The sequence below is a fragment of the Oryx dammah genome, unplaced genomic scaffold, assembly GCF_014754425.2.
Source record: "Oryx dammah isolate SB20612 unplaced genomic scaffold, SCBI_Odam_1.1 HiC_scaffold_17, whole genome shotgun sequence".
NCBI lineage: Eukaryota > Metazoa > Chordata > Mammalia > Artiodactyla > Bovidae > Oryx > Oryx dammah.
In genome coordinates this window covers 12,508,245-12,525,964 of record NW_024070201.1, presented here as the reverse complement: position 1 = coordinate 12,525,964, position 17,720 = coordinate 12,508,245, and positions in this window count along the sequence as shown.

Genomic DNA, 17,720 nt, shown 5'->3' with positions numbered 1-17,720 from the left:
TCTTCCATTATGTTATACAATAAATATCTAATATGTCAACTTTATTTAATTCAGGCAGCTGCTGAATCCATGTTTCATTGAGATATTCAAACAAACTATTATAGCTGCTTCTAGCTTTCTGAGTAGCTTTCATCTGTTAACACTATACTTAGTATGTTCTAGATACTTATCTAAACTGATACATATATTAATCTTCACAATAACTACACATGGTAAATACAAATGTCATCTCTATTTTATAGATGAGCAAAATTAGGCAAAAAACAGTTAAGCATCTTGTCTAAGTTCACAAAGTTTTCACAAGGCTTGTAAGTGGTAGAGATGAAATTCAATCTGAAATATCCTTTAATGATAAATTCAACACCTCTAAAGTTGTGTTCACTATCCCCTCTTGGAAGCCATGTAATCCATTCCCACACATATTCCATAGATTTTTGATAAGGTAAATTAGTAAAGTCTTGCGACTAACCTGTAAATCACACTTCTGGTGTGTGAAGTATCTCCTCTCAAGTCAGATCTTTCTTTTTCTCTCCTGAGACATCTGTTAGGATATGGCTCTGGTCATGGATTTGAAAGCCATGAGGGGGTGACTATAGCAGGACTTGAGGATAATTGGTAAGTGCTCTTGAAGGAACTGCCTAAGGTGCTATGTCTGTATCCTTGTATACTGTCTGTGATGCTGGAATTAGATATCTGCCAACACCTTTCTGTTTGGCCAAGTGACTATATGATAGAATCTGTGATAAAGGATAGTAGTGGCCTTCAAATAAAGAGGTGAAAGAAGCATTTTACCTGTTCCAGTTTCTTTTTTTAATATAAATTTATTTATTTTAATTGGAGGTTAACTACTTTACAATATTGTATTGGTTTTGCCATACATCAACATGAATCCACCACAGGTATACACATGTTCCCCATCCTGAACCCCCCTTCTTCTTTCCTCCCCATACCATCCCTCTGGGTCATCCCAGTGCACCAGCCCCAAGCATCCAGTATCATGCATCGAACCTGGACTGGTGATTCATTTCATATATGATATTATACATGTTTCAATGCCATTCTCCCAAATCATCCCACCCTCTCCCTCTCCCACAGAGTCCAAAAGACTGTTCTATACATCTGTATCTCTTTTGCTGTCTTGCATACAGGGTTAACGTTACCACCTTTCTAAATTCCATATATATGCATTTCTTTCTTGTGAGTTTCCTGTTTATTTCTGGTTCCTGTCAGGGCCAACTCATTAATGATTCCTTGCACTAGCAGTAACAATTCCTTCTAGTAGCAGTAAAATAAATGGTGTTTTCAGCTTTTAGAAACAATAGTGCAACCAGCTTCATCCTGCACCCATCTTCACATACCAGCCACAGCCAACCAGAGTCTCCTCTTCAGAAGTCTGGGTCCCACATTCTCAGCCCCATCCTATAAGTTTCAAAGTTTTTATAATTCCACTACTTCTTTCCTTCTCTCAGATTTAGGGATAGAATCCTATGATCTTCCTAGGCAGCAAAGAACCCACCTGCCAATGAAAGAGGAGGTAAGAAATACAGGTTCAATCCCTTGGTCAGAAAGATCCCCAGAGGAGGGCATAGGAACTCAGTCCAGTATTCTTGCCTGGAAAATCCCATGGACAGAGGAGCCCGGTAGCTATAATCCATGGAGTCATAAAGAGTCGGACACAACTGTAGTGACTTAAAATGCATGCTACCTTTCCCATACAGCTGCTATCTTTCCCATCCCTTAGAGTTCCATTTCATCCTTTCACTTACATGGCTAAAAACTTTATTCCTAGTTAATAATTTTTCAAAAAAAGACTCTTCAAATAATTGCTTTGACTTCAATTTTCTGACTATGGACTCTGACTGATACAAGTGAGACAATTGCAATATCTTTAAGAAGCTATGGCTTTTTCCCCCAAAATGTTAAAACAAAAAACAAAAACCAAACACACACACACACACAATAAACCAGTTAATTCCTTAGGCAAGGGGACAGTAATAGGATTTGGAGATTTACAAGACTCATATTTATTGTATCACACTCACATGCTTCCATTATGATTCTGAGAGCTTAACTCTATCCTATTAAGAGCCTAACTGTCATATAACAGACCTGGCAAGGTAGAAACTTCAAATTACTTTGTATTTCTGTAACTCCTTGGATTGATTTCTGTCTTATTTATTGTTGTCTCAGTCAGTGACTGTTAATAGTAAGAGACGCTTGGACTCAAGAAAGTCTAAACTTATAGAAACAGGTGAGTTTGGGAAGTGAAAGGAAAGGAAAAGGAAGCTGATTATTTAAGTCCCCGTGTTATAATTTTCTTTCATTGTGCCATCCTATTCAATCAGACAAAACCAACTCACCTCACTCTCTCTAAATTCCTCATGATCATTTTCAAGAGCCACTTGATCTCCAAATCCCACTCAGTGATAAGAAACTGCATGCTACCAATGACCACATTTGATAGGCCACCTACAATCCACTTTCACTGGTAATGAAGGGTCTTAAGGGTCTTTTCTTGGAATCCCTTCCAGTTCTATATATTTTGCTAGGTAAAGTTTACTATAAGAAACAAAAACTACTTGAGATATTTCCAATACAGAGTAACTTAATACTGAAATTTGAATTCAAGTTCTAGGGATTTATTTTTGTCTACACATGAGCATCCTTTAATTTGGAACTCTAAGAAGAGCATTGATTTCCTGTATTTGCTGATAAGTCTTCCTTATAATCAGCCCAACAAATGTATTATGAATTCCAAAATAAAACAATATATCACATTAAAATTTATGGACTGTAAGTTTTCAGTTTTTATATTTGCTGGGTTTTATAATATCTTCCTGGATATTTGTTTTCATTGGGGATATAGATGTGGGTGAATCAGTTCTTCCCTCTCTTACATTTGATCATAATATTTAAAGGTGTCAGTTCAAAGTCTTCTATACTTGGTCATGAACACCAGGTTTGCCAAATATTTGCTGTTTGACATTAGAGAAGTTATTTAAATTCCTTGATTATCAAAACTACTCATTCATATTGACAAAATATTGATACCTATTTTCAAGTTTGATATAAATATTAAATAAGATATTTTGCTCATTTTTAAGGATAGACATTTATCCAAACAAGACCTAAAGATGGCCAAAAGGCACATAAAAAAAGATGCTCAGCCTCACTACTTGGTAGACAGTTGCAAATAAATCAAAGCTATTTTGAGGTGTCATCTCACATCTATCAAAAGTCATCATCAAAAAGTCTTTAAATAATAAATACTGGATGTGATGTGGAGAGAAAGGAATTACACTGTTGGTGGGAATGTAGATTGGTAAAACCACTATAGAGAACAGTATAGAGATTCTTTAAAAAAAAACTAAAAATGGGGGGCTACCATATGATCATATAATCCTACTCCTGGGCATATATGCAGAGAAGATTGCAATTTGAAAAGATACATGCACCCTAATATTCATTGTGTCACTATTTATAGTAGCCAAGACATGGATCTAAACGTCCATTGGCAGATGAATGGATAAAGAAGAAAAGGTATATTTATACAATGAATAATACTTAGCCATAAAAGAATAAAATAATACCATTTGCAGAAACAAGAATGGACCTACAGATTATCACACTAAATGAAATATGCCACACAGAGAAAGACAAATAATATATGATATTACTTGCATGTGGAATCTAAGAAAAAGAGAAGCATGAGTTTATATACAAAACAGAAATAGACCCACAGACCTAGAAAACAAATATACGGTCATCAAAGGTAAGGGGTGAGTGGTGGATAAATTAAGAGGTTGGGATTAATCATTACACAGTACAATAAATAAAATAGGTATCCAAGAACCTACTTATAGAACAGGGAATTATACTCAATATTTTGTAATAACCTGTAAGGGAAAAGAACCTGGAAAAAATTAGATATGTTGTATGAATAACCTTGCTGTATATCTGAGACTAATATCACATTGTAAATCAACTATACCTCTCAAAAACAAATAAATAAACATATTTTAGCACCATGTCTGGCACATGCATGCTAGTTATTAAGTTTATATATGTATTAAATTTTATACATGTTTTTTCAGATGCAAGGGAAAATATTTTATACACTTCTTAATACATGGTTTCTTTGAATCTATCACCTGTCAGAGAAAAGGTAGAAAGAATAGAAAGGAATTGGACAAGTCTCTTACATGCTCCTGTTTCCTAATCCTACCACACTACAAGAAGCTGCTTGTAGTGAGAAGAGAAGCTGCTTTTCCGTGAGATAGTCCATGAGGAGCTGCTACTCTCTAGAGAAGTTCCTCACTTGTCCCAGTGCCAGACCAGTGTGGCATGAGGGTGACTATTGGAAAGAGCATAAGTTAATGAGCCTGAAACAATGCTTTCAGCTCCTGATCACCCACGGGAGAATGTAGAAGTCTCTCTAGTTTCTTCATATCCCTGAGGAGAACAACAGATATACTGACCAGACTGATAAACTGATAAGATGGTTATAGTGCATAGAGATTTTGTGACCGAAAAGAGAAAAGTTGGAATTCATCATCAAGTACTATCTTAACACTAATTAAGACTTGAAGCATCTCAAAAGACACTAATTCAAGGACTGAACAATGTTAGACTTGGTAGGTTAAACACTCTGCTTGGGAAAACAGAACAAGGATCCACATGGAAGAGCCTTGAATCTTCTTTGGCCTCCTTGCCACTTGCCATGTCATGAGGTCTCAAGATTCTTATTAAGATTCAAAAGTCATATTGATGGGCATATGGGAAAGGAAATTACTTGTGAAAGACTGAGCATTTACCCAAACTGAAATCAATTAAGAGATTATTTGAAACCAAAAGGAATTAAGGATATTAAGTGGAAAGTTTAATTAAAAAAATTAAATTTATCACTACGTAGCAGTTAAGAGTTTGTGACAATTAAATCAGTTTTAGAAAATAAAATAAACTATGTTTACATGATTTCTCTGCACATCTGAGTGTGCCTAAATATGTGAATGTGATATGATATCATTAGGTATAGCATTTCTTTATAAATTAAGACATTTTCCTTATTGCCATTTGTGTGAACTGGAATTGTGCATAGGAAGACAATATTCTCATAAAAGCAGAGGCTAGACTCAAAGCACAGATGTACGTATATATGCTTTAGGAAGTACATCAAATACATGCCATTTAATTTAATTATGTATATTCAATCAGGGGTATAAAACCAAATAGAACCATTTATGCATTTACTATAGAAATTGACTAAAACATTTCCTAAAGGCATAATACTTTACAGAGCTTTCTTTGGAGAATCCAAGTTTTCTTAGAGATTCCAGAGTTTCATTGTCTTCAATAACTTCTCATTGTAAACTTCTACAACCTTCAACTTTACTTTATTCATGTTTGCTCTTTTTGGGTCTTAAAATAGGCTTTGGTTAAGCCAGCTGTTCATAAAACTGAGGAGGGGAAAAAAAAAAAAGCGAACTCAGGAAAGCACAGTGTGTGTGGCTGAGATTTTGCATAGTTGCTATACTAATCAATATCACTGTAATTAAAATCATCCATGATTAATGGGTTAGCATTTTTATAGGACTTTTCTGTCTACAAAAGCACTTCATAGTCTATTTTGTCTAACTGCCCAGTAGGAGCAAACCCAAATCACCAGGCTACCTTTTGTCCTTAATTTCCCTCTGAACTATTTCTGTCTATGGAAATAGCTTGCTTTGGGATGCGGTTGTGGGTTTCCCCTATCTGTCTGTGAGGAAAAAGACTTTTTGCTCTCAAAAGCAGAAACTGAAGCTGAAAACTAGAAATTGCCATTTTACTAACCATTCATTGAATTCGCTTTCTCTCTGTACACAGAGCCCTCTGGGATAGGAGGACTCTGACAGGCCAAATGTATATTGTTTTGTTACCCTGAGGCTGCATCTATTTGCATTATTTCTCTTTGTAAGACAAAGTAGCCGATGCTATTATTCTTCTCTTGTCTAATCAACTTTAGGCTGAGACTCTAAATCTTGCTTCTAAATCTTGGCACTTAAATTAATGTAATCATGGAAAATTGACATTTTTGACCACACACTAAAAATTAGCTTATATTTTAGGGTGACAATTCCTTTAAGGAGGTAGTAAGACAAGCCATTATTTTCAGTTATTTAAAAGGGCAAAAATGCTTGAAATAAATATTCTTTCAATATGAGATTGTGTTTCTCATACCTCTTTATCCTGCATGAATTTCTACACCTACTGTCTACACTTCATCAGGAAACACTTCATAAAGAATCTACATTTATAATCCTAGATACAGTGTATCTCATCAGGTATCAAGGGATAGTCAAACTGGTCAATTTTAATTCCATTCTTTGTGTGCAACTGATTTGCCCACTTCTTCCTATGTTGTATGTACTTCTCCTTTCAGAATTCTTTGAATTCTTTGAAATACTCTTTAAGAAGACAACAGAAATAATGCAAAATTGGTATAGCATTAAGAGCTTTATGAACATAGTGCTTGATCATTCTTGATAGTACTTGGAAATCTATAGCAAATTATTGAGAACTATATTCATAAAGCTCTTAATGCTATACCAATTCCACATTATTTCTGTTGTCTTCTTAAAGAGAATTTCAAAGAATCAAATAATTCCAAAAGAAGTACGTATAACATGGAAAGAAATGGGCAAATCAGTTGCAGACAAAGAATGGAATTAAAATTGACCAATTTGACTATCCTTTAATACCTGATGAGAAGCGCTGTACCTAGGATTTTTATAGCTCAAGTATAGAAACTATGATGGCTTCCCTAGTGGCTCAGATGGAAAGGATCTGCTTGTAATGCAGGAGACCCTGGATTGGTTCTGGGTGAGGAAGATCTCCTGGAGAAGGGAATGGCTACCGACTCCAGTATTCTTACCTGGAGAATTCCATGGAGAGAGGAGCCTGGTGGGCTACAGTCCATGGGTTGCAGAGTCAGACATGACTTAGAGGCTTTCACTATCACATAGAACTATAAACTGATCTATTCTGATCTTAATGACCCTGTAATTCATTTGCCTATTCATTTAGCAATATATGCAGGCACTCCATGTTAGAATTGTAGTGGTTAAACTCTCTTACAGCTAATGAATTCTGACTTCAGGAAAATGTCACCAAAACTACTTTTTAAGACAAAGCAGGTAAGAGAGATGACTACCTTGATTGAGTGTTAGTAGCATCTCCAAATAGGGATGGTAAATTCAGGATAGTTATAAGGTTTTAGAGTTTAGTTTCAGGTGGATCTCTCAGAGGAGTGGCTTGATTAGGATTGGGTAAGTATAATGATATTATAGTTGAGGATGAGTAGAGAAAGCAAAGTAGGAGTTTGGGGTCAAGAGTGCAAACAGTCTTGGAATCTTACAGAGTAAACAGTTTTTGATGATGCTTGCTGAAAAGCTGAAAATTTTGGTGTTCATTAAATTATTTCCTGGAAATTTTCTGACATGAACAATAGAACAATGAGCAATATGAACAATATATGCAACTATTATCTTTCTGGGTAAGAGTTCTCTGGAAAATACATTTAAAGGAAGGTAGTTCATTGTAAATCCAGATCATCATCGATTATAATCTATGTGAGTGTAGATGGCAAAACACAAAGCAAGAAACATAAAACAAAGTGAAAAAAACTAAGTACATAAGTACAGAGAATAAATAATACTAGAAAGAAAGACTAAGAAATAACAATTTGAACTATTTATTTAAATAGCATAAAACACATTATAGCTATATGAAATTTTGAAGAGCTTTAAGTCAATTATTACTTTCAACATTTTCTCAATAAAGCTAGAAACCTAAGCATTCTAATGCTATTAACCTCATTCTACATTTCAAATAGTTAAATTCTATATATATTTTATCAAATATAAATTTATTCAAATTATTAAATTCTATATTTTTTAAGCACCACTTTCAGCACAGCTTCTTAGCTGTTCTGTTCTATGTCATTCATGAATTTGGAAATACACAATGTTTTCATATGAACAGGTGGCACAGAACATGGGTGTCACTTCAATGCATTTGCCTTCTTTCTGAGATTTTGGAAGAATAGAAATAGAAAACTATTGTCGGGATAGATTCTTTGTCTCTTACCTCATCAATCTAATCTGCATGAAACCTAAAGACATTTTCTTGATTATTTAGGGCTATGTTTCCAGTGCATAGCACAGTGTCCAACTCATAAACAGTGGTCAATAAAATTTGGCTGAATAAATCTGTAATTCTACTACCTAATCTCAATTAAGTCTAATCTGAGAAATTGTACTCAGAGTTTTCCGTACTTTTCTCCTACTCTTGTTTATGTGCTTTGTGTTACTAGAGGTGCAGAACATAATTGAACTTTAGTCAATGTATTCCATTCATTGGGCAATTGTATCTATTAAGAGTTCAAGGATGGACGTGGAATCCAACTTGAGCCCTTGATATCCCTAGGTTCTTCGTTTAAGCTAATATTTTTCTCACATTGTGAGCTGACAATATGTCAGGCAGGGTCTGCAACAGTGATCATATCACTTTGATGGGAAGCACCATTATGAAAATGAAGGTAAGCCACAGAAGAACTGTGTTAACTGATCAGTACAGCCTGGAATTTCGAGCTGTTTTGTTAGACACTGAATCATCCATGCCTAAAGGGCTTTTCAATGGTATAAGCTAATAAATAAATACACTTGGATGCTTATGTCAGTTTTGATGGAATATTTATGAGAATAAAATAGAATAATGTGACTAAGAATGCTTTAAACAATATATAACATAAACTAGGGGCATAATATACATTAACTTCCTTTTTAAAATCCTTTCCTTAATATCACCCTTCAGGCCACTCCCAGAACACTGATATTTCTTAAATATTAACTTAGACCATAGAAACTATCACACAAACAGCATAAATTTTGTTTTCTATAGGGAGTTAAATCATTGGGCACAACTTAAAATACATTTTCCCCAACTTTCTTACTTACATGAAATAAGCTGAAGATCAGACAATAATAAAAATAATTGCAACTGACCCAGAAATTGAATCTTGCTCTCCTGTCTAGTTGAATGATGGTCCTTTCCACTTTATCACACCAGTTCTGTTGTTATATATTTTCTACATATATTGATACTATTTTTAATTTCCAGAATTAAAAAAAAAAAATCCCGCATAGTAGACCAAGATTAAATTTAATTCCATATGATACCCTTCGTACAATAACAATCTATTAGAAATGATTTTTTAAACATTTCTTGAGGACTTGCACTGTGTTAGACCCTGAGAAGGAGAATGCTGCTGCTGCTGCTAAGTCACTTCAGTCATGTCCTACTCTATGCGACCCCATAGACGGCAGCCCACCAGGCTCCACCGTCCCTGGGATTCTCCAGGCAAGAACACTGGAGTGGGTTGCCATTTCCTTCTCCAATGCATGAAAGTGAAAGGGAAGTCGCTCAGTTGTGTCCGATTCTTAGCGACCCCATGGACTACATGCAGCCTACGAGAAGGAGCATAGAATATTCCAATTAAGTCACAGAATCAATACTTAAAAAAATAACAAGCAAAAATGCATTATGAGTTAGATCTTTGTGCAGTAGGGTAGTACTCATGATAAATTTTGTCTCTTAAAATGGATCGACTAAAAATATAGTCAAAACTTGAAAGCAGAGAGTTATTTTATTTGGTGAGAATGTTTGGGACTCTGAGCCCAGGAGACAGAATCTCTATAACTCTGAGAAAACTGCTCCAGGGAAGAGGGAGGAGAGTCAGGCTACACATAAGTTTGCAATAAAGGGAGCAGGCATTCTGAACATCAAATCAGATGTCAAATTAAGGAATTTATCATTCTATAATTAGGAAGATGCAAGCCTCTGGGCTCACCAAATTCAGTCCTTTCATATGCACCTCAGCCAAAGAAGTGAAGTGAAGTGAAAGTCACTCAGTTGTTTCTGACTCTTTCCACTCCTTGGACTACATAGTCCATGGAATTCTCCAGGCCAGAATACTGGAATGGGTGGCCTTTCCCTTCTCTAGGGGATCTTTCCAACCCAGGGATCGAACCCAGGCCTCCCGCCCTGCAGGCGGATTCTTTCTCAGCTATCTGGGGCCAAATCCTGTTTTACTGTTCACCTTAAAGAGGGGCAGATGGCAGCTTCTTACGTTCCCCCAGCTCCTCAGCAGTCATCATGGGGGATGGCAGCATCTGCTGGATCTCGGTTTTCAGGAGCCCTCATTCACATTTGGAGGCCAGAAATCACTGATGGCTGTGATATTTTTTGTTTATTGATATGGCAAGATACATTTTCATTTCACACATGTATTCTTTTAAGTACCCACATTAAAGACTTTGGGGAAGGTGAAATGATTGAAATGACCATACTGGAGTACCAAGTAATCTCAGCTTCTTATCCACAGCTCATTGAACCAGGAGTGTTCATCCTATGCAAACTGAGCCAGTCACATTCTCTCTTTCTCAGGGAATTAAACCCAAGGATATTCAGAGACTGAGCTATTTTAATGATCAGAAGCTGATCACCAAATTTTTTTGTTGTTGAGGCACTTAGCAATTCAGGAGAGTGTTTCTTTCTTCTGGTAATATACTCAAAACACTTACATATTAACTTTTCAGTGACAACGTGTCTTAGAATCTATTTGGGCATTCAAATGGTTGTAACAAATTAAAAATTAACATCTGTGATATATGAATTGGACTAAGAAGTCTTGCCCTTTGTGATCCGCTAAACCGACCAAAACCTTTGGCTTCTCCACTATTTGATTGACTTAAGACATTGTTATATTTTAGCTCAATAGAATATTGGAAGTAGTTAGCTCAAATACAATGCAATTTTGTGGAGCAGGGCTTCATCTTACATGAGAAGAGGGTTCACAATTAGAGCCAATGTTAATAAATTTATTGATGTAGATGATGTTTAATAATTATCACACAAACATATCAATTTTGGATTATATTGTGGATTTTTGATGGGCTGAGTAAACTCATTTTTATTTGGAAAAAAAAAAAAGGACCATTTGTTGCTTTTATTTTCAGAACTCTAAATGTTAAAAACTGACCTACTTTATGTGCAAGGGAATTCTTTGCATTAAATGTTGAAGCTTTAGGTGAAGGAAGAATCAGGGAACATCTTTCATCACTGAGAAGGTGCCTTAACCAGGAAAACGATTATTTACTTTGTCTAAATGCACTTCTTAGTCAAAATTCTGCAAAAAGTTGCCAGTGGTCTCCAGTGTTTGCCTCCAATTCTGATGGAAATGAAATAGTCTCTGGTAATCTTTGTATCTCAACAGAAGAGTCTAAAATATTACAAGGGTGCCTGTCATGTCAAAGCTTCATGTAAACCAAAGTTATAGTAGAGTCAAGATGCGATATACAGGCATCAAAAGCAGATTTACGAAGATAAGGATGAATATTCTGACACCAACTTGTATACTGCACTTCAATCCCAGCAATATTCACCTGGAGTTAGCACAAATCCTATGAGTTAAGGGGTCAGTTCTCCGCAAGACTGCCCTCCTATCAGACTGCCCTCTTTCCAGCTGATTGTAGACGTCTCCAGACCACCCACATGTTTTACCAACTGGCTACAAATTTGAGAGTACTCAAGACCTCTTCAGATTCAATAATACACTAGAAAATCTTATGGAAGTCACAGAACTATTATAATTACACTGGTATCCTTATTATAAAAGATACAAATTAGGATCAGTCAAATGAAGAGACATATAGGGCAAGATTTGCAAAGGTTCATAATTCAAACCTCTGGTTCTCTCTCCATATGGAATCAGGATCTGTCATCTTTCTGGCATTTCAGTTTGTTCACTAACTAGAAACCTCCACCAAGCTTGGTATATAACATTTTTATTGGGGTTTCACCATGTGGGCATAATTGATTGAATCTTTGGCCATGTGATTGAAGTCAGCCTCTAGTCCCCTATCCTCACCACATGTTGGAAGGTTAGGCTGATATCAAGTGGCTCAAAGCCCCAACCCTATAATTGTTTGATTTGTTTTTCTGGCGTAATCAGTAGCTCTCATCCTGAATCATCTCTTTAGCATAAACTCAAGTGTAGTCCAAGGGCTAGCCATGAATATCAAAGACATTCACACCACTAGAGAAATTCTAAGGATTTAGATATTACCTCCCAGGAACCAGACACAAAGACCAGACATATTCTGGATTATATAACAAGGGGACTGGGTAGGTGTTTCAAAGAAATAAGGGGAAAAATCAATTAGATAAGAAGCAAGTAGCCTTAAGGGACTCAATTGTTTATTTATTTTTATACTAGATATTCATGAGGTTTAAAATTCCTTTTACTTTGGTTGCTTTCCATTCCATGCACTCAAGCTATCCCATTCATTTAGGAGAGAGGTATAGGGGAAAAATAAATAGTAAACAGGGCCATTTTGACACTCAAATAATGTGTTAGGCTTTTATTTTATATTTAGAAGTTCCAGGAACATAGCAGATAGAGGAAAACAGAATGAATACACATAATAAGATTCAATAGTCAGGAAATGTGTAACCAGTTCCAGGAGTATTTTTTTGGTAGTAATATCTCAGAGTACTGGGAAACTAAGGGGGGGGGAAATTAACTTAATTCAAAGCATTTAGATGATTTTATGAAGCTCTTTTCGATGTTATGAGAATTGGATTTTTTTTCATATCTGTGGACTAGCACCAAGGTGAAATAGTATGACTAAGATTTACAAGAAAAGAGTTTTATAAGAAAGCAAAAAAAAAAAAACTTTCTTCTAATGCAAATTTCCACAGTATTTTTCTAAACTTAACACTATTTTAACTTAGTAGACCACACTGTGTGTGTGTGTGTGTGTGTGTTCAGCCTCTCAGTCATGTCTGGCTTGTTGCAACCCCATGGGCTGTAGCTTGCCAGGCTCCTCTGTCCGTGGAATTTTCCAGGCAAGAATACTGAAGTGAATTGCCTTTTCCTACTTTGGAGGATCTTCCCGACCCAGGGATTGAACCTGAGTCTCTTGAGTCTCCTGTGTTGGCAAATGGATTGTTTACCACTGTGCCATCTTTCTGGTCAGAATTACAGAAATAATTATCAGGAAAAATAGGAGAATTAGGCTTAACCCCACAATAACTTAACCCACTTTAACTTTAAATTATTTGTCCTGGGATACTCCATCCTTTTAAACGTTCATCTCCTTGTGACATTCAGCTCAAAATCTTGACACATGCATAATTTGTTGCTCATATTCCTGTTGAACATCAATATTTCACTTGAATATGTAAATTATATTGATACTGAAAAGCAATGACAAAAAGTGAAGTGAAGACTCTTCAAGACAAATGAAAAGCAGGTTATTCAGGTTTCTGTGTTTCAAGGATAAGGACTAGCAAAATGACATGATGACACTATAATTCAGTAGCAAAATGGGGGAAAACTATTATCCAAGACTAATTTGACATTAGATTCCTAACTAAGCAGAGGATCCTGAATATTTCTCCAGTGCACCTGAAGTCAACTCTTTAGAATTTGGAAACTATGTATTAAGCAAAACCTTGAGTAGAATGATGAATGGAAGGCATTTCAGAGAATAGTAAACAAGATAGATAGGAATGTTGGGTGGAGCAGACTGTTAGGGTCTTTGAAAGCCAACCAGATGTTTTGAACTTAATATGATGCATACTTTATGGTTTGCCCCCTGGAATAATGAAAGACAGTAATTTTAGGATCAACCTGGAATGACTAAGAAGGATTGATTAAAAAGGAAGAGAGAGGACAGCAATACTTTAAATTGTTGTGGAGATGGGCAGAATTATGAAAATGTATTCCAAGACACAGGAAATGATGAAGTTCAGAACATAAGAGAAGGAAGTGATTTTAATAAAGAATGACTTTTTTTCTCTGAATAGTAATTGCTATAATTATTAGTAACAATTATTTCCACATAAATCTAGTTTCCTCTAGATACTTCTGCCTGCTGAGAGTCCTCTGGTTCCCTAATGATCCTTCTTCAGGGAAAATTATGTATGCAGTAGCTGAAAGGCTTTTTCAGCATATTCAGATTATAGGGCAAGTACAAGCAGTCTGTGAAGGCAGCTAGGCCTGATAGACATATTCCAATATATTTTTCTTCAGTAATTTGCAATTTTGTTTTGCGTTTACACCTGTTCTTTTGGCTCTCCATTTTTTATTTCAAGACAAACTCAAAGGCAGGGGATTTCAGGGTTGTTCAAATTATATTCCTTAAGGTATAAGATAACCTGGATGCACCAATGTGGGGAGAAGGCAGATGACTTTTTTAACTCCAAGATTGTGGGAATTTTAATGGACATCCTTTAATATAGTATGAATGCCCAATGTACGAAGTTTTTACACTCATTAAATGAACTACTAATCAAAATGACTACAGTCCCAACTTCAGGGAATCTGACTATTGTAAATCAGGTTGCAAATATAGTGTAATAAGAGATGAATTTACTTTGACCTTTCTTCCCCTCCATTAATTTTTGAAATTTTTATTATTTCTTTCTGTAACATTAGAATGTCGTTATGTTCTCCCTTCTAATTGGCACTATCATTGAATGTTATCTGGAATTCTAGAACCATGGACTAAAATTATGTTATAAGTATGCATATAGATATAAACATTAGACCAGTAGATATAACTTTATATTTTACTTTAGATTGATGAAAAAACATATATCTACTTATTAGGTATATGTAATATTTTATCTGTTCTTATATTATTGCACTAGTTCCATACTTTTTCTAACAGTCATCTCTTCAGTGTGTGTGTGTGTGTGTGTGTGTGTGTGTGTGTATGTGTGTGTGTGTGTGAAGATTCTTTCTAGAGTGCCCTTAGAGTTTAACTGTAGAATATGGAATGTTTTTATCATGAAAGTAACCTATGTTCAAAATTCATGTACTCAAGATTAATATGTCTCAACCAATAATCTTTAGAGAGTTTGTATTGTACCCTGGAAACATCTTAGGAATTTTGGGAAGTAGAGGGTTTGGACATTCTTGGCAGGGACATTTTGATTGAGAGAATTTTTAGTGGTTAAGTCATGAAAGCTAACCATCAATATGTAGACAATTCCAAAATAAAGAATATTTCAAAGTTCTTCACAAGTTATAGGTTTGCCTCTAAATATGTGAAAATCTTTATCACTATCTAATTCTTAAACCAAACTCTTCTTTATTTTTCCAGCACATTTTTTGCACAATTTTTATGTACACTGAATTTTAAGAAATGCAACAACAATGTCATTTGAAGAAAGGTTATCATTTTTTCCTTCAGATTTTCTGAAGATTTAGCTACATTTTAGAAAATCATGTCTCTTATGGCAGCAGCATGGTATTTGAATCTCTACACCAAACATCTATATTAGCCTCTAGCAGTAACTGTCATATTCATTATAATTTCATGAATAGGTTCAAATGTCTGAATGTTTTTTCTTTTTTCAAGTGCAGTTGTACTTGAGAATTTATATATTAAAGTTGTGCTATTTTATTATATTTTCTTCTTACAATGGTTGATGCTCTGCCTGTTATTTCTTTACCTGGCCTATATCCTTACATCCTAGCTGCTAACTGCTGAGGTGGTGGTTTGGTCACTAAGTTGTGTCAACTCTTTGTGACCCCATGGATTGTAACCCACTAGCATCTTCTGTGGATTTTCCAGGCAAGAATTTTGGAGTGGGTAGCCATTCCCTTCTTTGGGGAATTTGCCTCACCCAGGGATTGAACCCGGTCTTCTACATTGCAGGCAGATTCTTTATAACTGAGCCACCAGGCTAACTGCTGAGATGCTCCTTCAAGAATTATCTTTGGATGGAATGAGAGATCCCTCAACCTCTGCTATGCTCTGTGTTCCCTAAATTTATACGTTGAAATTCTAAAACCATGTGATGATATTAGAAGCTGGGTCCTTTGGGAGTTCTTAGGTTCTGTTGGGGCGGGGGAAGTTTCCTCCATTAGCCCTCTTGAGTTCTAGTGGCTCGAATAACAATAAAGTTGACACCAGACAAATTAACAGGAGAAAAAGGAACAAATTTTAATTCATGTGCACAAGGTCCTCATAGAAATGGGACCTCAAGGATGGAGAAAGCAAGCAGCTTTGATATATTTTAGACAATAAATTTGTGAGGAATTGACAGGGGAAAGAAACTTAGGTTTTGGGTGCCCAATTAATGAAGAATCTAAACAGAGTTTGGATTTGGTAGTAAACAAGAGAAGTAATAAAGTTTATTTATACAGGTTTCTTGGTCCCAAATTCCCTATCTTTGGTAACAAGGTTGTCCTTCTATCTCTAGATACAGAGAGTATACCTTTCATGTAAGATTTATTTCCTGTTTCTAGAGAGACAGAAGAGTCAGAGTGTTATTCTCGTACTGGCCATTTCTTAAACAGCTGTGTGTGCTAAGTTGCTTCAGTCATGTTTGACTCTTTGTGACCCCATGGACTGTAACCCACCAAGCTCCTCTGTTCATGGGATTCTCCAGGCAAGAACAGTGGATTGGGTTGTCATTTCCTTCTCCAGGGGATCTTCCTGACCCAGGGACTGAACCCACATCACTTACATCTCCTGCATTGGCAGGAAGGTTCTTTTCCACTAATACCACTTGGGAATTCAAAACAACAATATGTCATTGAAACATATTTTGGGGTAACATATCTTGTTTCCTAACAATTCTGAGGAGACCTCAGGAAGCTCTGTACAACTTATACTATGTAATGATTCAAAGGAGAACTTTGCTTCTAGGGAAAATGATATGACATTTTTTTTTAAATTCATCTTAAAGTTAATGGGTTACATTATTTTTACACATGTCTCCATTTTACACTAGCTATAGATTTCAGTTCAAGATATAAAGGGGAATTTCAAAATACTTTTCTTAGAAGAAGGCACGAGGTCTGACAATCTAAGAGACACTTTATGACAAATTTAAATGTGAGTTTATATTCTTATATTTTTATTTTAGTGTATTTTACCTGAAGAGCATCTCAATCAGGACATTTTCAGGTATTTACAGAAAGATAAATATTATTATTATGTAAAATATAAAATTGTTAGCAATAATATTTTTCTAGTGTAAGAAGCATTAAATATACAATGGCAGTGCTGATCACATTTCTTAGCAATCAGACTGCAAGTTAATTCAAATAATCAAAAATAAGAATTTGGCATTATTTTGTTCTCCCTCCACTAACAAACTCAGAATCTAATCATAGCAATACTTGAGGTGGCATTTCATGAGCAATTGCAATAACTGAAAATAGGGTATTTTTTATTGTTGTGTTATCCATCACAAAAATGCCTATGAACAGAAGAGAAAAAGAAAAGGGCAAATTTAAATCAGGTTATATAAAAACAAAACCTGAGCCATTTGGGAAAAAGTAGAATCAGCTCTGACTTGAGCTAGAGTAGTCCTAGCACTAGACAAGCCCACTTCTGGCTTCTTGAATGCTTTTACCCACAATCATTTTCTTATTTTCTAACATATCATTAGGAAAAAGCGAGAGTACAGTAAAGTGAACAAGGGTTTTAAAATCAATTATCTACCTAAACCTGTTTGAACCTCAGTCTTACATTTAAAAGGAGATAATAATTAGTTGTCACACAGGTTTTTTTTTTCTTTTTGTTCTGTATGTGAGAATTAAATATGACAGTTTATTTTAAATTCTATCTACATTGTTATCTAGAAGATTCTCTGAGGAA